The sequence below is a fragment of the Amblyomma americanum genome, chromosome 2 (assembly GCF_052857255.1).
Source record: "Amblyomma americanum isolate KBUSLIRL-KWMA chromosome 2, ASM5285725v1, whole genome shotgun sequence".
NCBI lineage: Eukaryota > Metazoa > Arthropoda > Arachnida > Ixodida > Ixodidae > Amblyomma > Amblyomma americanum.
The window spans coordinates 50,915,685-50,941,923 of record NC_135498.1 but is presented as its reverse complement, the minus strand read 5'-3'; the positions used below and the strand labels follow the sequence as shown (position 1 = coordinate 50,941,923).

The 26,239-nt window shown below is 46.5% G+C and overlaps 1 protein-coding gene across 1 annotated transcript in view; it reads right to left on the bottom strand.

Annotated features, from left to right (window-relative positions):
- The window catches only part of LOC144121213 (aromatic-L-amino-acid decarboxylase-like), a 149,286-nt gene extending 130,019 nt beyond the window's left edge, over nucleotides 1–19,267 (bottom strand). Inside the window, exon 1 of the mRNA XM_077654299.1 lies at nucleotides 19,181–19,267. The gene's annotated coding sequence lies outside the window, so the exon portion shown is untranslated. The remainder of the gene's footprint in view (nucleotides 1–19,180) is intronic.
- Between the last annotated feature and the right edge of the window lie 6,972 nt (nucleotides 19,268–26,239).

Sequence of the window (26,239 nt, the reverse complement as noted above, 5' to 3'; positions counted from 1 at the left end):
TAATACAAACTTTTATCCTATTAATGATTGGTTACATCGAGCCCAGTCTGCAGCATAGTTTTCCAGTTCGTATGCTGTATTCCAGGAAAAACTAATTGGGCTGAACGGGTTAGTGACCAGGAGACTGCGTTTCTGCAACCATTAAACCCTCAGAGACTGAAGTGGAAAGGGATCACCAGGCACAGTTGGTCTTCCGACCGACTAACCATTCTTCTCGAGGACTCACCGGAGCAGATAGTCCCATTTTAATCCCATTATACGACGTTCATATGATCTTTTATAATACAAACTTTTATCATATTAATGATTGGTTACATCGAGCCCAGTCTGCAGCATAGTTTTCCAGTTCGTATGCTGTATTCCAGGAAAAACTAATTGGGCTGAACGGGTTAGTGACCAGGAGACTGCGTTTCCGCAACCATTAAACCCTCAGAGACTGAAGTGGAAAGGGATCACCAGGCACAGTTGGTCTTCCGACCGACTAACCATTCTTCTCGAGGACTCACCGGAGCAGATAGTCCCATTTCAATCCCATTATACGACGTTCATATGATCTTTTATAATACAAACTTTTATCATATTAATGATTGGTTACATCGAGCCCAGTCTGCAGCATAGTTTTCCAGTTCGTATGCTGTATTCCAGGAAAAACTAATTGGGCTGAACGGGTTAGTGACCAGGAGACTGCGTTTCCGCAACCATTAAACCCTCAGAGACTGAAGTGGAAAGGGATCACCAGGCACAGTTGGTCTTCCGACCGACTAACCATTCTTCTCGAGGACTCACCGGAGCAGATAGTCCCATTTTAATCCCATTATACGACGTTCATATGATCTTTTATAATACAAACTTTTATCCTATTAATGATTGGTTACATCGAGCCCAGTCTGCAGCATAGTTTTCCAGTTCGTATGCTGTATTCCAGGAAAAACTAATTGGGCTGAACGGGTTAGTGACCAGGAGACTGCGTTTCCGCAACCATTAAACCCTCAGAGACTGAAGTGGAAAGGGATCACCAGGCACAGTTGGTCTTCCGACCGACTAACCATTCTTCTCGAGGACTCACCGGAGCAGATAGTCCCATTTTAATCCCATTATACGACGTTCATATGATCTTTTATAATACAAACTTTTATTCTATTAATGATTGGTTACATCGAGCCCAGTCTGCAGCATAGTTTTCCAGTTCGTATGCTGTATTCCAGGAAAAACTAATTGGGCTGAACGGGTTAGTGACCAGGAGACTGCGTTTCCGCAACCATTAAACCCTCAGAGACTTAAGTGGAAAGGGATCACCAGGCACAGTTGGTCTTCCGACCGACTAACCATTCTTCTCGAGGACTCACCGGAGCAGATAGTCCCATTTTAATCCCATTATACGACGTTCATATGATCTTTTATAATACAAACTTTTATCATAATAATGATTGGTTACATCGAGCCCAGTCTGCAGCATAGTTTTCCAGTTCGTATGCTGTATTCCAGGAAAAACTAATTGGGCTGAACGGGTTAGTGACCAGGAGACTGCGTTTCCGCAACCATTAAACCCTCAGAGACTGAAGTGGAAAGGGATCACCAGGCACAGTTGGTCTTCCGACCGACTAACCATTCTTCTCGAGGACTCACCGGAGCAGATAGTCCCATTTTAATCCCATTATACGACGTTCATATGATCTTTTATAATACAAACTTTTATCCTATTAATGATTGGTTACATCGAGCCCAGTCTGCAGCATAGTTTTCCAGTTCGTATGCTGTATTCCAGGAAAAACTAATTGGGCTGAACGGGTTAGTGACCAGGAGACTGCGTTTCCGCAACCATTAAACCCTCAGAGACGGAAGTGTAAAGGGATCACCAGGCACAGTTGGTCTTCCGACCGACTAACCATTCTTCTCGAGGACTCACCGGAGCAGATAGTCCCATTTTAATCCCATTATACGACGTTCATATGATCTTTTATAATACAAACTTTTATCCTATTAATGATTGGTTACATCGAGCCCAGTCTGCAGCATAGTTTTCCAGTTCGTATGCTGTATTCCAGGAAAAACTAATTGGGCTGAACGGGTTAGTGACCAGGAGACTGCGTTTCCGCAACCATTAAACCCTCAGAGACTGAAGTGTAAAGGGATCACCAGGCACAGTTGGTCTTCCGACCGACTAACCATTCTTCTCGAGGACTCACCGGAGCAGATAGTCCCATTTTAATCCCATTATACGACGTTCATATGATCTTTTATAATACAAACTTTTATCCTATTAATGATTGGTTACATCGAGCCCAGTCTGCAGCATAGTTTTCCAGTTCGTATGCTGTATTCCAGGAAAAACTAATTGGGCTGAACGGGTTAGTGACCAGGAGACTGCGTTTCCGCAACCATTAAACCCTCAGAGACTGAAGTGTAAAGGGATCACCAGGCACAGTTGGTCTTCCGACCGACTAACCATTCTTCTCGAGGACTCACCGGAGCAGATAGTCCCATTTTAATCCCATTATACGACGTTCATATGATCTTTTATAATACAAACCTTTATCCTATTAATGATTGGTTACATCGAGCCCAGTCTGCAGCATAGTTTTCCAGTTCGTATGCTGTATTCCAGGAAAAACTAATTGGGCTGAACGGGTTAGTGACCAGGAGACTGCGTTTCTGCAACCATTAAACCCTCAGAGACTGAAGTGGAAAGGGATCACCAGGCACAGTTGGTCTTCCGACCGACTAACCATTCTTCTCGAGGACTCACCGGAGCAGATAGTCCCATTTTAATCCCATTATACGACGTTCATATGATCTTTTATAATACAAACTTTTATCATATTAATGATTGGTTACATCGAGCCCAGTCTGCAGCATAGTTTTCCAGTTCGTATGCTGTATTCCAGGAAAAACTAATTGGGCTGAACGGGTTAGTGACCAGGAGACTGCGTTTCCGCAACCATTAAACCCTCAGAGACTGAAGTGGAAAGGGATTACCAGGCACAGTTGGTCTTCCGACCGACTAACCATTCTTCTCGAGGACTCACCGGAGCAGATAGTCCCATTTTAATCCCATTATACGACGTTCATATGATCTTTTATAATACAAACTTTTATCATATTAATGATTGGTTACATCGAGCCCAGTCTGCAGCATAGTTTTCCAGTTCGTATGCTGTATTCCAGGAAAAACTAATTGGGCTGAACGGGTTAGTGACCAGGAGACTGCGTTTCCGCAACCATTAAACCCTCAGAGACTGAAGTGGAAAGGGATCACCAGGCACAGTTGGTCTTCCGACCGACTAACCATTCTTCTCGAGGACTCACCGGAGCAGATAGTCTCATTTTAATCCCATTATACGACGTTCATATGATCTTTTATAATACAAACTTTTATCCTATTAATGATTGGTTACATCGAGCCCAGTCTGCAGCATAGTTTTCCAGTTCGTATGCTGTATTCCAGGAAAAACTAATTGGGCTGAACGGGTTAGTGACCAGGAGAGTGCGTTTCCGCAACCATTAAACCCTCAGAGACGGAAGTGTAAAGGGATCACCAGGCACAGTTGGTCTTCCGACCGACTAACCATTCTTCTCGAGGACTCACCGGAGCAGATAGTCCCATTTTAATCCCATTATACGACGTTCATATGATCTTTTATAATACAAACTTTTATCCTATTAATGATTGGTTACATCGAGCCCAGTCTGCAGCATAGTTTTCCAGTTCGTATGCTGTATTCCAGGAAAAACTAATTGGGCTGAACGGGTTAGTGACCAGGAGACTTCGTTTCTGCAACCATTAAACCCTCAGAGACTGAAGTGTAAAGGGATCACCAGGCACAGTTGGTCTTCCGACCGACTAACCATTCTTCTCGAGGACTCACCGGAGCAGATAGTCCCATTTTAATCCCATTATACGACGTTCATATGATCTTTTATAATACAAACTTTTATCCTATTAATGATTGGTTACATCGAGCCCAGTCTGCAGCATAGTTTCCCAGTTCGTATGCTGTATTCCAGGAAAAACTAATTGGGCTGAACGGGTTAGTGACCAGGAGACTGCGTTTCCGCAACCATTAAACCCTCAGAGACTGAAGTGTAAAGGGATCACCAGGCACAGTTGGTCTTCCGACCGACTAACCATTCTTCTCGAGGACTCACCGGAGCAGATAGTCCCATTTTAATCCCATTATACGACGTTCATATGATCTTTTATAATACAAACTTTTATCCTATTAATGATTGGTTACATCGAGCCCAGTCTGCAGCATAGTTTTCCAGTTCGTATGCTGTATTCCAGGAAAAACTAATTGGGCTGAACGGGTTAGTGACCAGGAGACTGCGTTTCTGCAACCATTAAACCCTCAGAGACTGAAGTGGAAAGGGATCACCAGGCACAGTTGGTCTTCCGACCGACTAACCATTCTTCTCGAGGACTCACCGGAGCAGATAGTCCCATTTTAATCCCATTATACGACGTTCATATGATCTTTTATAATACAAACTTTTATCATATTAATGATTGGTTACATCGAGCCCAGTCTGCAGCATAGTTTTCCAGTTCGTATGCTGTATTCCAGGAAAAACTAATTGGGCTGAACGGGTTAGTGACCAGGAGACTGCGTTTCCGCAACCATTAAACCCTCAGAGACTGAAGTGGAAAGGGATTACCAGGCACAGTTGGTCTTCCGACCGTCTAACCATTCTTCTCGAGGACTCACCGGAGCAGATAGTCCCATTTCAATCCCATTATACGACGTTCATATGATCTTTTATAATACAAACTTTTATCATATTAATGATTGGTTACATCGAGCCCAGTCTGCAGCATAGTTTTCCAGTTCGTATGCTGTATTCCAGGAAAAACTAATTGGGCTGAACGGGTTAGTGACCAGGAGACTGCGTTTCCGCAACCATTAAACCCTCAGAGACTGAAGTGGAAAGGGATCACCAGGCACAGTTGGTCTTCCGACCGACTAACCATTCTTCTCGAGGACTCACCGGAGCAGATAGTCCCATTTTAATCCCATTATACGACGTTCATATGATCTTTTATAATACAAACTTTTATCCTATTAATGATTGGTTACATCGAGCCCAGTCTGCAGCATAGTTTTCCAGTTCGTATGCTGTATTCCAGGAAAAACTAATTGGGCTGAACGGGTTAGTGACCAGGAGACTGCGTTTCCGCAACCATTAAACCCTCAGAGACTGAAGTGGAAAGGGATCACCAGGCACAGTTGGTCTTCCGACCGACTAACCATTCTTCTCGAGGACTCACCGGAGCAGATAGTCCCATTTTAATCCCATTATACGACGTTCATATGATCTTTTATAATACAAACTTTTATTCTATTATGATTGGTTACATCGAGCCCAGTCTGCAGCATAGTTTTCCAGTTCGTATGCTGTATTCCAGGAAAAACTAATTGGGCTGAACGGGTTAGTGACCAGGAGACTGCGTTTCCGCAACCATTAAACCCTCAGAGACTTAAGTGGAAAGGGATCACCAGGCACAGTTGGTCTTCCGACCGACTAACCATTCTTCTCGAGGACTCACCGGAGCAGATAGTCCCATTTTAATCCCATTATACGACGTTCATATGATCTTTTATAATACAAACTTTTATCATATTAATGATTGGTTACATCGAGCCCAGTCTGCAGCATAGTTTTCCAGTTCGTATGCTGTATTCCAGGAAAAACTAATTGGGCTGAACGGGTTAGTGACCAGGAGACTGCGTTTCCGCAACCATTAAACCCTCAGAGACTGAAGTGGAAAGGGATCACCAGGCACAGTTGGTCTTCCGACCGACTAACCATTCTTCTCGAGGACTCACCGGAGCAGATAGTCCCATTTTAATCCCATCATACGACATTCATATAATCTTTTATCCTACAAACTTTTATCCTAATAATGATTGGTTTTTGGGGAAAGGAAATGGCGCAGTATCTGTCGCATATATCGACGGACACCTGAACCGCGCCGTAAAAGAAGGGATAAAGGAGGGAGTGAAAGAAGAAAGGAAGAAGAGGTGCCGTAGTGGAGGGCTCCGGAATAATTTCGACCACATGGGGATCTTTAACGTGCACTGACATCGCACAGCACACGGATGCCATGGCGTTTTGTCTCCATAAAGACGCAGCCGCCGCGGTGGGGTTCGAACCCGGGAACTCCGGATCAGTAGTCGAGCGCCTAACCACTGAGCCACCGCGGCGGGTAACTTTTATCCGACGCTTTCAATGTTGGGCCATCATAGCGTCAAAAGCAATATTGAGGGCAAACTCAAGTTAATCGGGATGGATGGATAACCATTTTCTAATTGCAAAGAGGCTACCTTAAATGAAGACGGAGCTCTTAAAAGCTAGCAATTAGGGAAAAACAAAGGACAAGTGTCGTTACCGGTCCTTTCCGCTAGTGTGCTGCGGTGACGTCAAGCGATATTTTTAATCTGATAGCAATAAAAGCCTCATAGATAAAAAAGGTGTCTGTCATAAAAGCCGCTTATTGGTTGGAGGTAAGTGACGTCATCAAAACGAATAATTCCCACTGGCTGGAGAAAACTGACGTCACCAGAACGAATGATTCCAAGTGGCTGGAGAGAAGTGACGCCGTCAGACCGGGAGTGACGCCACTGCTGGTAAAGGCATGAACAGACTCTAATGCTATCGCATTACCAACACTAAAAATAATTAGATGCCCTGTGAATACTTTTCGGCTTCGATCTTCAACTTCAACCAGTTTATCTAAACATCAGTGGAGATGGGCTTGAAGCGGTCCGCGGCCCCGTGTACAAGGCAACGTGCAACAGGCATGTTGCCTTTTATATATTCAGCGCATGTTGCATTTGTATATATTCACAAACGAATAGCAGCGTATACGTTAACGGCACACAGATTCACATTAAACATATGTTAATCTGCGCAGCATAGATCGTTGCATGCAACTGGAAAAAAAAAGGTTACGCGCCTGATTGTTAGGTAATATTTGTATCGCTACTGCACTTTTATAGCACAACAGCGACCGAATCAAAATCTAGAATTGGAAAATTAAACGTAGTGAATCCGCGGTGCTAAAAGCCATCACCAAAGTCAAGGATTTGAATTGAAATGGCTGAAAAATATATACCAATATTAAAGCCAGATTTCCCAGTAATTGAAATGTCTCTTGCTGCCGGAGAAACGGTTAGTGAAAGTCGGAAAAGGCGCAGCTACTGTACATTATTAACAACAAGAAATCTGTGAGGTTGCGTCCTAGCGGTAAACACAGGGCAGGATAGCGCTCAGCACGCCGATGTTTATTTAGCCACTGACGATAAGAGAAAAAAACTGACAGGACGGTTATCACTCTGCAACACTAAACTCAGCGCCAGATGTTCAGATATTTTCATTTCACAATATGTTTAAATAATTTGACAGCGACATGCATATGTCTAGTTAGAGACCACTCTTTTTGTATTTCAGGCATCTGACTGTTCAAGTAGCACTTATCTCCTAGTCCTTGATAACCTTGTATGAAGCTTTGTGATCTGAGAAGTGGCAAGACATGTGTTCGAGGTGTTGGACCAATGCATCATTGTGAAGACGCAGTATATGCTTGTGCTTCGAGAGGTCGTCACAGCGCCGCTGTCACAAACGACGTCACTAGGTTTGTACTGCTCAGCGGGATGGGTTTCTATGACGTGTTCCAGTGACGTTAGGGGTGACGTCAGTGCAACCCTCCTCCTTCTTCGGGGTTACCACCCTCCGGTTATGCCGAATGCTAGTACTACTACGACGCCAAACGCCGGAAATGGGTGCGTTCACAAACACAAGAAGCCACATTCTGATCGCGGCACGTAAAATCTAAGGACACTCTTTCCCATCTACCTGTGGGCCACTCCTAGGATAACAAGGAAACACCTGACGCTGCGTTTTGCGTCAACTGGCACGTGGCACACTCTTTCACCGCGTGTTCTATGTCCCCAATTAACCTCACCCACCAGATGTGGCTTCTCGGCAACATTTTCATGCAGTCATTCCCGGGTGGCGAGCGAAGGGATCCTGGCACTAGAGGTCCCGTTCTTAAAAAAAAGAAAGAAAAGGTGTCTGTCATAAAAGCCGCTCAATGGTTGGAAGTAAGTGACGTCATCAGGACGAATAATTCCCATTGTCCGTCCGCCTGTCTATGTCACAAAACAGCAGGTGGCCCACCTGCCACAGTGATCAGGTGGGAACCTGCCATCAGCTCATTGGTCGAGAGACAGACAGCCTCCCGAGGAACTAGTCGTACCCAGCAATTCTCGACAAAAGCATTTTTGAACGGGAAACCATTTATGAACGCAGTTGTTTCATATGATGGAAGATTTCACTATAAAAATCAGCATATATGCAGATCACCCGTCGGAAGTCTTGAATTTTTTTTTTCATATTAACGCTTTTCCTATCGTCAAAAACGTTCCTCATTGGTTTTCTATGCAAGTCTTAACTGTTCGATGCGACCGATGGAAACACTTTAAAAGATTGTGCTACATATCCGAAGAATAGACCATTACCTTCAACATTACATTAAAAGTATCTTACAATTTCTCACTTTTCAAAATTTTTGTCCGAAATTGCTGGACATGTGTGCAAAAATGAACCTTACAGGAGCTGGCGACGGCCAACCTATGTCTCACAAGCCCCACTTGCTATGTTTGAAACGGGCACCGTCGGGGGCAGTGACACATCGCTTAACCGCTGCACCACTGCGCCAGTATAGTGGAATGAGGACTCGCCGCGATCTATGAATCCGTGAAAGAGAAGGCGCACTTGTGTGGGAGGGACCTCCAATTCTATCGCATTGCACTCCTAACGGTTTTGTTGTTGCTGTCGTTGTTGCCGAGCTCTGTTCGAATGGCACATGCCCAAGGTGGGATATTCCCGAAGCACCGCAGCTTGTAATATTTCACTTCGTTTTCATTTCACATGGTCCTACCAAGCACGTAGGCCGAGAGGAATAACGTCACGTCGGTCGGGGTAGAAACACGCCCATTGATTACATGTGCCACTTACTTGGAAAAACGCACCCCACGCCCATGCCGCAAAGACGGACCGGCGCCGACAGATGGCGGAGCACGACAAGATTTCTTGGCGCTTATTTCCTATCGGGAAAGAAAATGTGCGACGAATTGGAAGAGTAACGCTCCCGGTGACACAGCCGGTCTGGACGCGACGGGGGTGGCTGGCGGCGGACCGGCGTCGTCTGTGATTGGTCATTCGCTTCCCCACCTCCTGTTGAATTACGTCACAACTGACGTCATTACAAAATGAAACAAAAAAAAACGAAGCGAAACGTTACAGAATAAGGCCCCAGGTTGCGCAATCTTGGCCGTGGGAAACTTCACTGCGGCGAACAAAACAGGGCGCTGGTCAACCGGTTGGTGAGTATAAGTTCACTTTTTTATAGGACCTTGTCCATACATGTCTCCAGTTTGATTTCTTTAGCACAGAGAGGAACTTTGCCAAGTACAGAGAAGTGCATGCTGTCCAGTTCCTCAGCTCGGTTTGGGAGACAAAGCCACGACAGTGCGTTGGTGCTTGCGACATCGCTGAACTTACGATAAAGCCATCGCTGGTCGTAAGACGGCCGGAAATAAAGCCCAGCTCTGAACACGGGCCATTGATACAGCGGGAACAGGCTTATTGTAATCTTATTGTATTGTATTGAACCTTATTATTGTAGCCTGAACACATGCGAATGCCTCTGTTAATTCGTCAGCATTAGAAGTTCCATCGTGAAGAAAAGGTGGCGTCCGGCGTTGTCTTTTACCACCTGCTGTAACATATATATATATATATATATATATATATATATATATATATATATATATATATATATATATATATATATATATATATATATATATATATATATAGAAAGATAAACGTATTTGGTTGCTAGAGGCAAAAATGCAAAGCCTGTCCATTCTCAAGACTGAGAAAGGACAGGCTCTGTCCGAAACGTCGACTCAAAATAAATCTGTGGCTAAATGAAACGTTTTCAACTTTGCATTATATATATATATATATATATATATATATATATATATATATATATATATATATATATATATATATATATATCACTTTTTTGTTTTGAGTTCTTCCCATGGCATCCACCTTCCGGTGGGTATATATATATATATATATATATATATATATATATATATATATATATATATATATATATATATATATATATATATATATATATATATATATATATATATATATACGTATGAAAGAAGCCAACAGCCACAGAATCCAAGGAGAATACGGGATTTTTTTTTTGTTATTTGTGGTGTTGATCAATGGGAGATTATTAGTTAATATTTTATCGCTTAAAGATAATTGGTTAGAAATGCAGAAGAAAAAAAACAACCACATGCCTCCGGTGGGAACCAAATCACGACCTCGGCCAACCCCTTCAGCGCTTCATCAGTCACTGACCGAAAAATGTATACCATGCACTTGTTATACCGCATCGAAGGCGCGCGTACGTTATGCGCATTCAACGTGGCAAGCAACTGTGAATCTGGGTCTGGTTGCAGCACAGCCCATTGATTTCTCACCCCAATGTAGCGTTGCGAATATATCCCATTTCAGGTAACGGCGAACGGTCGGTTCTGAGACACAAAGCTACAGTCACCTTATGATCTCCGCATATTGTGAGCTTGCTGTCGGCTTTAGGAACAATTGACTTCTCACCTTGTTACACTGGAACTAGCCCTCCTGGTTGTATCAGCGACTGAAACTCGTGCGTTATGCTGCGTCTCGTGGCAAGAAAGGCACAGGCTTACAGTAGACATGTGCCCTTACGCGTCTGTCAACAGCAGCTTCGCCGGAATGCTTTTTATTAGTCCTGAGTGCCGGCTCAAACACTTTAGACAATTTTTTCAATTAAGGCTGCTGCGTTTGCCACACAGGCTCATCCAGACTATTTATATAGCTTCAAAGCCTCTAGCGAATCGCTGCTAGTAATAATGTTTCACACTCTGAATTACACACGACAATAAGAGCCACAGTGACCGCTTAGGTACAGGGCCCATCAAGCTTTTCTTTTTAGAGTTCTTTTTTTAAAGCACAGCTAAGATTTCAACTTCGACTTTAGACGATAACTGGTGAAAGGGTTGTCCAGTACTTGCGACAAACGCTTTCTGGCGCAGTGGAATTAAACAGACACACCTGCATCGATCTGCATTCTAACGTTTCTTCCGGTTATTCTGACATTCTCAGCGCAGCTACGAATATTACTCTCACAAAAACACGCGCTATGCAGCGCAGTGCCGTCCTCACCATTCATCCCTGTTCTTCTGTCCGCACTACCATCCACGGCTTGCTCGGAACTTGAAGGCGCTTGGCCGACCCTTGCAAGGCATCCCGCCTGCTCATCGACGCGACATGGGCAATTCCGGGACGGATAGGCTTGGTCGGCGTGAGGCGACACATAACCGAAACAACCTTGTGCTTCGCATCGCTGCTTCACTGTTCCTCCGGTATTGCATTGTGCTCCAGCTCCGAGCTCCCAAATCTGCGTGCCTCGTGTCAAAGATTTCGCTTCCAGTTCCATGCTTCTCGCGAGATCGCAGGCGTCTGCAAATGTCAACGTGTTTTTCTTGAGTAGCTCTGCTCGAGTAGCGTGGTCTCTCAAGCCGGTGATAAAACGGTCCCGCATCGCTTCGTCCAGGAACTGCCCGAATTCGCAGCGCGCGGCCAACCTCTTCAGCTCGGCAGCAAATGCTGCAGCCGTTTCTTTTTCGTGCTGGGTTCGGGAATTGAACCGAAACCGCTCAGCTACGACCATCCTTTTTGGGGAGTAATGTTCCTTAAGAACCCTGACAAGCTTATCGTAGTCCTCTTCTTCCGGTTTCGCCGGAGCGAGCAGGCTTTTTAGAGTACGATATGTCTTCTTGCCCATGACCGCCAAGAAAGTGGCCACCTTCAAGTCGTCGCTCACTTTATAAGCGCGCAGGTAATTCTGAAAACGTTCCATGTATGACTCGAAGTCTTCATCCCCGTCCTCGAAGAATTGATCGAACTGTCCTAGCGAAGCCATACCGTTGTCCTCCGCCGAGAAGCTTGCGTCGTCAAACTGTGCCGCCCCAAACTTCGTCGCCAACAACTCGTCGCCACTTTGGTATCTTCAGCCGTAAGCACACGGCAGGGCACCGCTTTACACGCTGATGTTTAACTAGCCACTGGCGCTAACAGAAATAGCAAGATTATTAGTATTACTGTTATTATTATTACTAACAGCGAAGGTTAAACGGAGCTGATTGTGGTAGCAGTATAGCAGGCGCACAACTGACGTCACATGAAAGTACGATTTTAACAATAGTGACACAGCAGCCGTTTTAAGGCAACTGCATCGTCCGTACACGAATGTTCTGCGGCCTCAGTTAGTTCGTTATCCGCTGACACGCCCATCCCACGTGTGTCATTTTCTTTTTTCTCCGCACTGTCTTTTCCTTCTGCTGTGGCGCTGATGTATTTTTTCACCGCTGCGCTATTCTGTGGACATGCTGTTGTGTTGTCTGCTGCTCTTCTCCGTGTACTTTCGAAAGACAACAGCGGTGATGCGACGCGCAGCTGGCGAATTCGTTTCGTGCAGTTGTAAAAAAAAAAAGGGTAGTTGGCGGCCTGTTCTGGGTGATAAGGAGGGTCGTTTTTCCAACGTACGGACAGAACGGTAAAAAAAAAAAAAGAATAGCATTCCGGTACAATAGATGCAAACGCAGCTGCAAATGACAAAGTCTAATTTTAGACGACGGACTGAAGAAAAACAGGAATCGCGCGGGTTTTATTTTCACACCTGGTCTTACAGCGTAAGTATATATCATAAAGGGAAAAACCTAAGAGCTCGGCACGGAAGTCGTGTGAGGGCTCGGTATATTAAAATAAATTGATACAACATAAGTGATCATTTAAAAAACATACCAAATGATTACCGGCGCACAAAAAGGACAAAGACAGACAGTGAACACACCACAAAGTGCCGTTGTTTGATATGTGTAACCAACTAGCCCACCAGTTCGTCCTGAGCGAATTCTTTAAAAACATAATTCAACAGTGGAAATTAACTGAGCAAAATGGAAAAACAATCACAGAACACTATTTATACAGTTGGCAGACCAAACACAAAAGAGAAATTATTGTTATCTTGATGATAAAAATAAAGTTTTGTTTGTTTGTTTGTTTCTTTGTTTCTTTGTTTCTTTCAGAATTCATAATGTGCACCAATAGAAGCAAGCAATTAGATTCACGTATGAAGGTTCCTTTGCTTGGCAGCAAGCCCAATTTCCGTTAGGTTGTAAACACATTCAACGCATGCGATCGAACAAACAACGCATGCGATCGACCCTATCATTGCAGACCGTGCACCTCTTCAACTGTGTGACAGTCTGACCTGTCAATATTATCTGACCGATCTCTCGGTCCCGTCAGAGCAGAATTAACCGCACAATCAACGCTGACGGCGTTCTCTTTTTCTTGTTCAAAATGGCGCTGAACGATCTCTATTCCGGGCTTTTAAATGTCACACGGTGGCTTGGTGGTGGCCTGTGTCGTTGCTGTTGAAAATGTTTATTAACCAAATTTACTATGAACCCCACGGATGTTGTATGCTGTTTCAGAACCTGGGCTTGTCCGCAGGCTAAACAATATCGCTACTTGAACGATCAGTATAACCGGTAGCGCGCACCCTGAAAACTCAGCAAATCGGCATGAATTAAGGAGTAAACTGTCAGCAATGCGCAGAAAAGAAGACCTATAGCTATGTTTTATTGGGAAAGTGAGTCATTGTTATTATTATCATCACCATCCACAGGCTGATTGCGCACACAGGCGTCTCCCAGTGGTCTACAATTAATCTTGCCCTGCACCAGCTGCGGTCTCTTAATCTCTATCAAGCAAATCTCAACAGATCTCTCAATCTACTCTCCTCACGTGAATATCTACCGTGCCCTGCACTGCATTTGCCTTCCCCTGGGATCCACTCCGTTACTCTTACGGGCTATCGGCTCTCTGTTCCCCGACATAACAAGTGCGGACCAAGTCCAATGTGTCCTCTTTTTGATTTCTGCGCGGCGGCTGCGTTTTTATGGAGGAAAATCGCTAAGGCGCCCGTGTGCTGGGCGATGTCAGTGCACGTTAAAGATCTCCAGGTGGTCGAAATTATTCCGGAGCCCTCCACTACGGCACCCCTTTCTTCATTTCTTCTTTCACTCCCTCCTTTATCCCTTCCCTTAAGGCGCGGTTCCGGTGCCCAACGATATATGAGACAGATACAGCGCCATTTCCTTTCCCCCCAAATAAATTATTATTATTATTATTATTATTATTATTATTATTATTATTATTATTATTATTATTATTATTATTATTATTATTATTATTATTATTATTATTATTATTATTATTATTATTATTATTATTATTATTATTATTATTATTATAGGGCACCATCAACTTGAGTTCTTTCCCTAAGCCACTCTGCTCTCTATATGATCACCCTTTTTCCTTTGCATAGCTTACTACGCTGTCCGTAATTTAACTGCAAGCCATATCGTTAGCATCCAAGTTCCAACACCATCGGTGAGCACCGGCAGGGCACAAATGCTACATACTTTTCTTTTGCCGGGTATCAGTAAGCTACTATATTACGTGAGGTACTTGCCAAATGCATGCACGCTGCCCAGTGCGCCGCAAATACAGTCAAGAAGCGAATAACTGGGCGCTATTCAGTCCGGGAACCCAAACAACGAACTAAGCGTCCGGGAGCAGCGGCTGTTCTCTTGAGCCACACAGCCGAACACCGAGCGAGATTGCTCGGGAAGAGGTCGACACCTACGGTCGTGCTGGACCTGCTGACTGCAACTGACTATCGACGCAGCATAATTCGCTGCCCGTGTGGAAAATGTAATTCTCTCCATACAGTGTAATTCCCTCCAGCCCCCGGTACAGCGCCGACCCGTCGCGGTGGTTCAGCGGCTTTGGCGTTCAGCTGCTGACCCTAAGGTCGCGAGTTCGATCCCTGGCAAAAATTATTCCGGCCAGCCCTTAATTACGGCGTCCCTCATAGCCCGTGTGTCGAATCGGGACGTCAAACCCCACAATTCGCAATTCTTGTAGCACCCCTGGGTCCCCTAATCACTGGTGTGGGAGGGACAATATTTCCTCTCGCCATTGAGAGATTTAGAACGTATGACGATACAACACGGCAGCGAACTCGGTGAGTTGTATACTTTTGTATACAGCCTCAGTCGTTGCATGGCTACAATACCTCAATTCTTTTTCGTTGTACTTTAGCCAAGAAAAGAATGTATAATACCAGAAAAAAGATGACCCAGGGTGGTGCTAAGGAAAGTAATTGAGTCTGGCGGGTATGCTCAGAACAGGGACGCGCCTGGCCGGTATTTCATAATCGATCGCGCGGGAGCCGCAGAGCGCCCCCACATATACCATTCCACCCCCCTCCCTCCAACCCTCGTCTTCAGTTCTGCCGTCATTCCTTTTTCACAACCCGAATAACGCAGCGCCCATAAAATAAAGCGGCGCGTGGAACAGACCACCCATGCCCTTTGGTTTCAACCCGCTTCCCTCACTTTATGCATCGCTCAAGGCCAGCTGAGCGGTAGTTGCGTGCGGATCACGTGACCTGTTTCAGCTCTTGGGCGTAAGTGTTTTTTACGACCTGCCAGTTCATAATTTCACCGCACTTCACTTGCTCTGTGCATTCATTGTCTTTAGGAGCCTGTTCCCCTTATACATGAGAGCGTCCGGATGTGCGTACACTACCGCCTAGGTAATATTCCTTACGGTCTCACATTTTGCTGCATGTGGTATGGTGCGACGAGCTGTCTTAAAAGCTACAAATTCTATCTCATTCCTGACTATATTCCTTGCGGAATATTGTAACGCATAAGAGTAACAAGGCCGTATTCATTTCAACTAGTCGCGTAGCCTAGTGGGTACACTATAAACAAGAAGGAGTAAAAATGGAGTAGCCTGTCTTCTAGCGCACTCCTTTTTTATAAAAGAGAGGGCGCTAGAAGACAGGCTACTCTATTTTTACTCTCATACAAGCGCCTTCGTGTTTAGAGTGTATGACATAGCGTTCTTCCTTAAAGGGACACCGAGGGGAAATCGAAGCTCGCGTGTATCGATAGGATACCAATTCCTAACCACAAAAATGCCACTCTTACTGAAAACAAAGCTCTTGTAAGGTAGAAAAGAGCAAGAGCTAAAATAGAGGTATCGCCGCCACAGGCCAATCTCGCAAGTAAAAGCGCGATGACGACATACCTGCGAAAACCACGGAGCTCTGAGGCTGACAAACGTGCATGAACGTTACGCGTTTGATCGATATTGAACTGCATAAGTTTTGTTTTGAAACCGCTAATGCATTTTATCACACGAGGAAGACGGTAGAAAGACAACCTGAACGCTGGAAGCCAAATAAAACCCGTGCTTGGCGGCGCAACAGCTGAGTTTCAGTATGTTTCAGTGCTTGCGGCTATGCGTTTGCGTGGTCGCGTGTTTTCGTTTTTGAAGCGCCTCGATTTACACGTGCGGACGAAGTTCATGCCGCGGCACGCACCTGCGATGAGTAAAACACCTGTGGATAGCTAATGTAGAGCGAGACTCCACGTCAGCAAACGCACCGCTCGGCATGCTCACTTCGTCAACGTACCAAGACGCCGGGCTGCATAACCAGCTCTACGAGGACTATTGTTAAAGAATTTAAATATGGTCGTACGTACCAGTCTTTACTCATCAGTCGTGACGGTGGCTCGGCGGTGAAAGCTGCCGCGCCAGTAGCCAGTAGCCGGTAGCGCTCGGACTATCGGATATAAGGATGCTTCCGCCTCCTCCTCAAGAATAGACCTCATCCAGTTCAGTTGCCTAAGCACTGTCAGCCCCTCGGAACCTTGAAAATGACGTTACTTCGTAGCCACGCTAGCAGCAATTGAATTATTTCGGCCGACATATAGAGACAGGCCATCGTTAATTTACCGATATGAAAAACAAAAGTGTAGACATACGCCGAAACGCTGGTAGTAACTGCTGCATAAATACATTCCCACCGATGGCCCATAGAATCCCTCACATTTTGTCTAGGGTCTCTTCTTCGTCTACCTCATCTCTCAAGTTCACCCAGATGACAGAGATAACCTCTCCTCCTACCTACGTGGCCATGCGTATGCGGCCTAAGCTTTTAAAGACATCGGTTGCCTCAACTGCTATTTGGCTACCTACGTACTCTTATCCTGGTGAGCAGACAAGGCTAGGGAAATGGGTGCTCGTTATGACACATTTCCTTCTTTCTGCATATATACCGTTATCCTTCACATATACAGTTGTTCTTCACATATACTGTTATCCTTCACATATACTGTTATTCCTCACATATACTGTTATCCTTCGCATGTACTGTTATTGCTCACATACACTGTTATCCTTCACATATGCTGTTAACTTTCACATATACTGTTGTCCTTTACATGAACTGCTGTCCTTCCGATATACTGTTATCCTTCACATATGCTGTTAACCTTCACATATACTGTTGTCCTTTACATAAACTTCTGTCCTTCCCATATGCTTTATCCTTCACATATGCTGTAATCCTTCACATACACTGTTATTCCTCACATATACTGTTATCCTTCACATATGCTGTTGTTCTTCACATATACCGTTATCCTTCACATATACTGTTGTCCTTCACATATATACTGTTATTGCTCACATATACTGCTCTCCTTCACATGTAGTTATCCTGGTGAGTTCTACAATGCGAACGCAAAGCGCTGACGCAAAGGGCTGACTGAAAATCGGGCCTGCGATTGCAGGCCCTATCGCATTCCCTAATTGAGAGAGATACTGCTAGGAATGTGCCGCCACAAACTGTTTTACGCGTAATACCCATAAATATTCACAGATGCCGCGCTGCAAAATGAAAAATAAAATAAAAATCGTGACTCGTGTGAAGTTCCGCATTAAAATGCAACTGGTTTCCAGGACGAGTGGAGCCATGAAAAATGACCTCAAGCTTGTACGTTGAGCCCAATTACGAATTAGGCGTTTCCGATTTTGTCCCTGCTCGCGAACTTTCTCCCAAGGCGTGAAAGCAAGCATTTTGCGTCGAGACCATTGACGCTATGACCAAGTCGGCGCATTATACCAAACATTTTTTTGCTATCTGCACATTCGGTCCTACGAATCTCATCGACACGCCACAAAACGTCGTCGCCGCCCCGTAATCAAGACAGCAGTTGTTGTGATTGTCAGTGTCGTCACACACGAGTATTTTGAGATAAATTGTATTTCGTACATGTATCCTTAAGAGTCAATATGTACCTTTCTTTCATGGTATACACACCCCGGAATCACTCATATAAGTAGAATGGGCCCAACCAGAAGATTAACAAAATGCCCCCAGCAGCCTTTGTGTCTTCACCCGGGGAGCAGTACCCCACAAGGTCACCTGATCGCAACAAAGGGGAATCCCTAATTTACTCAGCAGAAAACACAGCTACCGGGGCAATATAAAAAAGTCCCACAACCCATCCTCTTTCTGAATAAATAAATTCATTTATTCATTAATCTCTTTCTTCCGTTGTCCTATCTGGCACAAAAACCCCGAGGGCGTCCGAAATAAATTTGCACACAAATGACGGAGAACGCTAGCGGCACAAGAACCCCGCCATTCTCAGGCTGCTGATGATACGCCTCACTCTAAAATCCCCATGAAGAGAGCTGTCATTGAAACACAGGGGACGAAAGATTTATTCATTACCTTCAGCTACTCTTAATTTGATTTCTCTTTTATTATTTTATTCTCCGCTCAGTCTCAGCGGGTGGGCACATGTGTCGCTGTCACCTCAAACCCGCTTGCTTTTGTTTTGTTTTTCTGGAGATGTCACCGCGCGAGTCAAAATGTCCCGAACAAAGCAAGTGGATCGACGAGTTATGTCAGCACACGCTCAGTACTGTTCCCTCTTTCTTTCTCTTTCGTCGTGACATTGCGAACTAGGAGGCCACAAGTGGCAACAGGTTCAGCAGCTGTCAGGAACAATCGAAATATGCGTCGAGAATACACGCGAAGCCATGGAGCGCGCAGTGGAGGCGCCGCGCATAGGGCTCCGCAGGGCGCTCAGGCGCCGCCGCTTACCGCTTCCGAAGACTGCTGCAAGTCCCCCAGGCCGCAAGTCGACGCCGCAAGGTGGGGTTTCCACTCTCCAGCCGCCGAGAAATTAAGAGTTTGGACCTCCGGTCTCCCTGCGCAGACCTCCTCCATCCGCTTCCTCTCACCCCTCCTTCCTTCTTTCTGTTTTCTCCACACATCGCCCTTTCTCTCTCTTTCTTTCCCTCATTCGGTCAAGTGCTTCGCTTTCTTGGCGTTCACACTGCCGTCAAAGACCGTGGGGAAAGAGAATAAATGGGGAAGGAAAGGCTGCGAGGGGGCCTCTGACGGCAGTATGCGCCGCAAAACGATCACGCTGCGATAGACAAGCGGACAAAAACAGAACACTCCGCCGTGTAGTACAGCGCTATAAAAGACGGGCGGAGCCCAGGGCGCGGGCGCTGGGCCCTCCGGGGCCTGCCATTGGACGACAGGTCGGACCCCCTCTTCAAGTGCGGGTGAAAGGAGGAAAGGCGAGCGTGGGATGAAGGCCGGAGGGGAAGGTGAACGGCGAAAGAAGGGACCCCCCCAACGCATATATAGAGGAGCAGAAGAGGAGTGGGGACCGAGGCATCCTGGTCGTCTTGTGAAACGCTGCTGCCGCCTGCTTGGAAAGGGGAAAGCGGCGGGAAGGGAAGGGAGATGATTCCTTTCGCCGAAAAGTTGATATGAGAAAACATAGAAGCCTGCCCGACTTTCATCCACAACTCCCTCGCGCTCTCCCTTCCTCGACCGAGCCGCATCGGAATAAGAGGATGAGGGTGCGTGGGGTCCACCGTTATGCTCTATACCACCCCGTCGCCGATGGCACAACCGCCGTGGCGCATCGATGGGGAAGAGGGAAAATTGGGAAGAAGTGTTTTGGGTAAAGGGCTGCCGGCAATTGGAAATGGGGACGACGCGCTCTATATGCTCGGCCTGGGTCTTGATCGAGCTCGGGAAAGTCTCCGTGTCTTCTGGCCGAGTCCTTCTCAGCCTCCCCCTTTTTCCCTCCCCACATGTCTTTCGGCCCCGCAGGTCCTGCCCTTCTTCAACTTTATATACCTTTCGTTTAGAGCGGCGACAACTATGCGCTGCCCCAGTTCCGACTTGGCCTCCTCCTCCTGTCGTCTGTCTTCCTCGGTGCCTCGTGACAAAAGTGCACGATCGAGTGGGAGTGTACACGCCGGGTGCACTGATAGCCACCGTGAAAATGGCCGTGTACGTGCGTAGGCTGCTTTGACAGTGCCCGCACACCCTTTGGCCCCTCTAGAAGTGACGCGAAGTGGTTTGACAATAGAGAGAAAGCAAAAAAGGCGAGAGCAGGCTGTCGTGCGCTGCTTGAAGCACCCCGGTGGCTCGCGCCCTGCTCCGGTTGGCTGGCTTGTGTTCGGCAGCGGCCTTTTGACCTTTGACCACGCTCCGCCGTTTCTCAGGGACTGTACGGTACGCATGTTGTTTTCAGCTTAGTTATAGAAGTCGGCTCGTTACAGCAGAGCCTGCGGGGACGCGCTCGAGTGAGTGACGATAATGTTAAGTGGATGAAGCGTACCCTAGGCAAAATTAACACAGTGCCGATCGTGCGAGGAATCGAGTATAAAATGGGGACCGTATTCCGGAAGTGACCACTAATTACACATGAAAAAAAATGGATGTGGCTTAAACTGGGCGCGTTCTCTCGTACCCAAAAATGGCAGACGCCGCCACCGCCGTCTCGGATTCCGTTAGTCGCGCATAAGAGCTCGCACCGCTTTTTAACCAAACAAAGGGCTGCGTTTTTATGGAGGAAAAACGCTAAGGCGCCCGTGTGCTGTGCGATGTCAGTGCACGTTAAAGATCCCCAGGTGGCCGAAATTATTCCAGAGCCCTCCACTACGGCACCTACTTCTTCCTTTCTTCTTTCACTCCCTCCCTTATCCCTTCCCTAACGGCGCGGTTCAGGTGTCCAACGATATATGAGACAGATACTGCGCCATTTCCTTTCCCCAAGAAACCAATTATTATTAACCAAACAAACCCGCCTTTATCTTTTTTTTGCTCTTGAACGCTTCAGTATATAAATACAAAGTAATTATAGCACCAGTGTTGTGATATTCACGTTTGCGCTACCGTTACTGATGCAATGGCAAACAGCCGAGATGGCCTAATACGAAAAGACCGGTCGGCTGTCGGCACGCAGGCGTCACTTTCGCATTCGAGGCTCCACCCAATCACCGAGGGCCGAAGTGGACACTTCCAGAGTATAGGCCCAAGCTCCGCCAACAACTGACCGAACTTTTGCGGCACTTTCACGTGCTGTCCAGAGAACATGTTGGCCAGGTGGGCCTGGGACACACTACACAGACATCTGGACCGGACAGGGGAACCCTCGACAGTATGGCGTCTCTCGTCATACGGCTCTGGTGGAGGGGGGAATGTGCACACTTATAGCGGATGCGGCCGAGTGGGAATTTTTTTTCACCTTAGTATTCTATACACGAAAATCATATTTCGAAGGGCGAACGAATAAGTGAAGAATATATATTTTCATATGGTTGCCTGGGGGTTGTATGGGGAAATGGAAAAAAAGGGCAAGAAATATGGTATGGTAGAAGGGGAGGGAAGAGCACACTGAATATTTTGGTCATAATAGTGTCATCATTGTTTTATCACCAGATTACACTTCCACACAAAAATGACTTTTTTTTAGTTTTACAGCGCTAGCTGTATTAGCTTAATTATCTCCGGCTTCGTGTCGTCAATGGTATCGACGTCCATCTGGGTACCTCAAGCGCAGCAAAACGATAAAGAACTTTATACACAGATACAGCCTGGCAGTTGTAAAGGAATACGCCTACTTAGGGCAGGTAGTGACAGCAGATCCTGATCATGAGAGGGAGATAACTAGAAGGATAAGAATTGGGTGGAGCGCATATGGCAAATTCTCGCAGATCATGAGTGCCAGTTTACCAATTTCCCTCAGGAGAAAAGTGTACAACAGCTGTATCTTACCGGTACTCACCTACGGGGCAGAAACGTGGAGGCTAACGAAAAGAGTTCAGCTTAAGTTAAGGACCACACAGCGAGCCATGGAAGGAAAAATGATAGGTGTAACGTTAAGAGACCGGAAGTGGGCAGAGTGGGTGAGAGAACAAACGCGGGTTAATGATATCCTAGTCGAAATCAAGAGGAAGAAAAGGGCTTGGGCAGGGCATGTAATGCGAAGGCAAGATAACCGTTGGTCCTTAAGGGTAACGGAGTGGATTCCAAGAGAAAGTAAGCGTAGCAGGGGGCGGCAAAAGGTTAGGTGGGCGGATGAGATTACGAAGTTTGCAGGCAAAGAGTGGATGCAGCTGGCAAAGGACAAGGTTAATTGGAGAGACATAGGATAGGCCTTTGCCCTGCAGTGGATGTAGTAAGGCTGATGATGATGATGATGACATGCTTGGGCGCTCTGCGCCCACTCTACCTTGGACATCACCTTTCGGCGAAGACCAACTTGAGCGACCGAATTCGAACCGGAAACGCTAACCTAGGCCGTGATGCATAGTATACGCTTTCCCGTTGCCACCTACCCTCACAGTCATTTGTGTTTATTCAGTGGTAGTGACAAACAAATACAGTGGCAGTCATTTGCGTTGATCACTCATTGTACATATCGAGAGAGTAAGTGGCTGTAATGTTCTTCCGTTTTATAATTTACCTTGACATGATCTCTTTGTCAAAAATCAGACCTTCTCAAGGACATTAGTGTGCATGAGATTTTAACATATATTGCGGTTAACAGAGCCTTTTGTGCCTCCGATGTAATGCGACGCCCCATAAAACTTTTTATGCTATTCGCCCAAAAGCGTTTTTTTCTTCTTGTGTGCGATGTGAAGATGGTAAGAATATACTGAGGCATTACACCTGTAGTGGCATTGTGCAGGGCGGTGTTCTCAGCTCCACTTTATTTAATCTGGCACTCATTGACCTTTTTGAGACTACCGGGTATACAGTCCACCTCTCAGTGTTTGCGCAGGTCGTCTTCATTTGAACCTCCGCTTTGACGGGTGCCCAGGTGCTCCCAAGTCTCCAACAGGCAACTCTGGCGTATCCGTAACTCCACTCACAGAGCCTCTCTGCCTAAAAGTCCGTGCTGATAGTGTTTACCCACTAAGCAATATGACACCATATTAGATGTGTATATATCAGCCGCCGACCTATATTTTACTGCAGCCCTCACTGCTTTCCAGGGCTTATTTTGGGTATATAAGTATCATGGGGCTCCCCACTGCGTTTTCATTATAAAGCTTGGTTTACCGCGCACTTACTAGGGTTTTTTTTTTTTGCGGGAAAACATGAAGGGCGTCGGCGAGGTCTATACTGCGCGGGATCATACTGCAATACAACGTGCGTGTTCGCTCAAAAGCATGCAAAATAAACTTATGTGCTCTTCACAGCGCGCAAGATCAAGTCCTTAGCTCATGCATAAAGCCCCCTCGGAGCACAACAGCAGCTCAACCTGCTACTGTCAAAGGCCAGCCACTGAACTTGCGTATCCCACATCTTGTCCGGATATCTTAACAACACCTGGCATCCTAGCTGGCATACAGACCGCACGCCCCATTTTCAAAAGTCATTGCTGCTCTCCATTCTTTTGCACCACTAGGGTGCTTGCCAGCGGCATATGACCTTTGTCCATCTAGTGCAGCCTGCGCAGCCTTACGGATGCCTTGCCACATCGGACGTAGCGAAGAAGCTGGCCTGTCATCAGTTGCTCAGAGGAAGACATCGCTCTTCTTTTTACACGCTGATCATATCCAGGTGCCACGGACGACTTGGTCTCGTCCATCAGCTGGACAGGTACTTTGGTCATCCCAGCTAAGCTAGTCGCGAATCACGATCATGATCCCTATTCCACACATTACAACTTCCACTGGGTCCAAACTCACCTCTCTTCGAGCCGCTACACTCATTGTATCTTACAGCAGTCACCTCAAAGATTGACTGTATTCGTTTGTACAACTTGTGCCGAGAGGTCAGACCCATTGATTATCATGTATTATAAGAAGGTATCGACATACATAACTTTTTAGTGGATGATAGACCTAGCTGATCTATCAGCGCATGGGAGAGTACCGCATGTCTGCATTCCACTTTTAATTGCGGACGCTGCACGCGAACTTCGTGTACTTGGTCTCAACATGGCATTGACTTCGTGGCACGCTCCAGCAAGCATCGGACTGCCAGCTGTACAAGCTCGGCCATCCAGCGCGATTCAGACTACCACCCTGACTTTCACGCTGAGTAGCAACTACTGGGTCCCCTGTGGTTAAGAGTGGCCTTCACGAATGGTTGTCCGCGCACTAGTGAGATTGCTTCCTCTCCAGCGTGGGAGGGCTCGCCCACCTAGCGGGCCCGATTTTGGACCAGCGCGCGCGTGTGTCATATGCCATGCGAACGCCCCACGCGCCCGCGTCTCTTTTTTCTCGTCATCTGCCTCTCACGCAGTTTATGTGCAGCAAGCGATCACGTCCGCTATGATCACCTCAATCCCACTTAGTACACCTCTTCCTAATCTTTTTTTCTTTTGCCACCAAATGGGCACTGCTGTGTTTGCATGGCGCTGGGAAAGTGATCTTGACCCCGTAACGGCTCGCCACATTTTTGAAATTATGAACCTTCAATCATCTTCCTTGAATGTGTCTTTCTGCTTTTTCGCTCCCTGCCCCGCCGCGGTGGCTCAGTGGTTAGGGCGCTCGACTACTGATCCGGAGTACCCGGGTTCGAACCCGACCGCGGCGGCTGCGTTTTTATGGAGGAAAAACGCCAAGGCGCCCGTGTGCTGTGCGATGTCAGTGCACGTTAAAGATCCCCAGGTGGTCGAAATTATTCCGGAGCCCTCCACTACGGCACCTATTCTTCCTTTCTTCTTTCACTCCCTCCTTTAACCCTTCCCTTACGGCGCGGTTCAGGTGTCCAAAGATATATGAGACAGATACTGCGCCATTTCCTTTCCCCAAAAAACCAATTATTATTATTATTATTTCGCTCCTTTCATTTTTTTGCAATAAACTTTCGCAGGCAGTGGTGATTAGGTATCTTGTGTATCCCGTGGAGCAGAAGCGCTGCACTTGCTGAATGAAGCTTGTTTGCAGTGCATGTATGTAGGATTTCTTCAGGGCAGACTACTACACCTAGGTGTAACCAGAGAATTCGTCCGATGGCAACCTAGCGGTCAACAGGCATATTTAGGGTGCCTCACTGCATCGTTCCGTACGTTGGTGACGAAACTTAAGCGGAACGATGCAATGAGGCGCCCTAAGGCATATTTCCAGTAGCGCACCCCTCTGGTGGCCGCACGTCGCAACTACAGATTTGCCCCGCGGAAAAGGAATGTGACAGGAAGTGGTCAATATAAAATGAACTCGCAATAGCGCCTTAATTAGGCTTGCTTTATGGAATAGTTAAGAACAGTGGCGGCTTCATCTAGCCGGAGAAGCTGTGCGTGACCAGTATGTGGTCAGCGCTGCACTTATTCCGCTTAGTCCCCGGCATGAGGATGTCGCGTGTTCTCGCTTGAGGCAAGTGCGTGCGAGGGCCACGTGCACATCTGCGTGGGCATATACACGCTAGCACTACCCCTAATTATTATCCGGTAGTCTGTCGCTTCGTTGGCCGAGAAAACGCCGTTCGTGAAAGAACATGTGTACAACGAACTCGTGCGCCTTTTTGCGGGGCGTGCCTTGAGAAAACGATGGCGAGGGGTTAATGCGTATGCTCAAGGACCTTACCGGAAAAAAGCCCATCGTCACCAGATTGTTACAACGACGGCCATAGTGCCACTGTCAATGAGATGCTGGCCTTCGCAGAACGATTTGCCGTACTGTAGCCGTGGCGGCATTCGTTTCCGGGGCAAGCGGTTGCAGTGAGTAATGACAGAAATAACTGAACTTGGTCAGTTCGATTTATCATGTAGGTATCTCCGCGTCGTGCAAATGCGGCCTAACCGTTCAAATTTGCCGCGTTTGGCCACCTTTATGGGTGCTGCGGCGCGGCGGGCAAACGTTAGTTAGCGGAGGCCTCCACAACCTGTCGTGGTCAGCG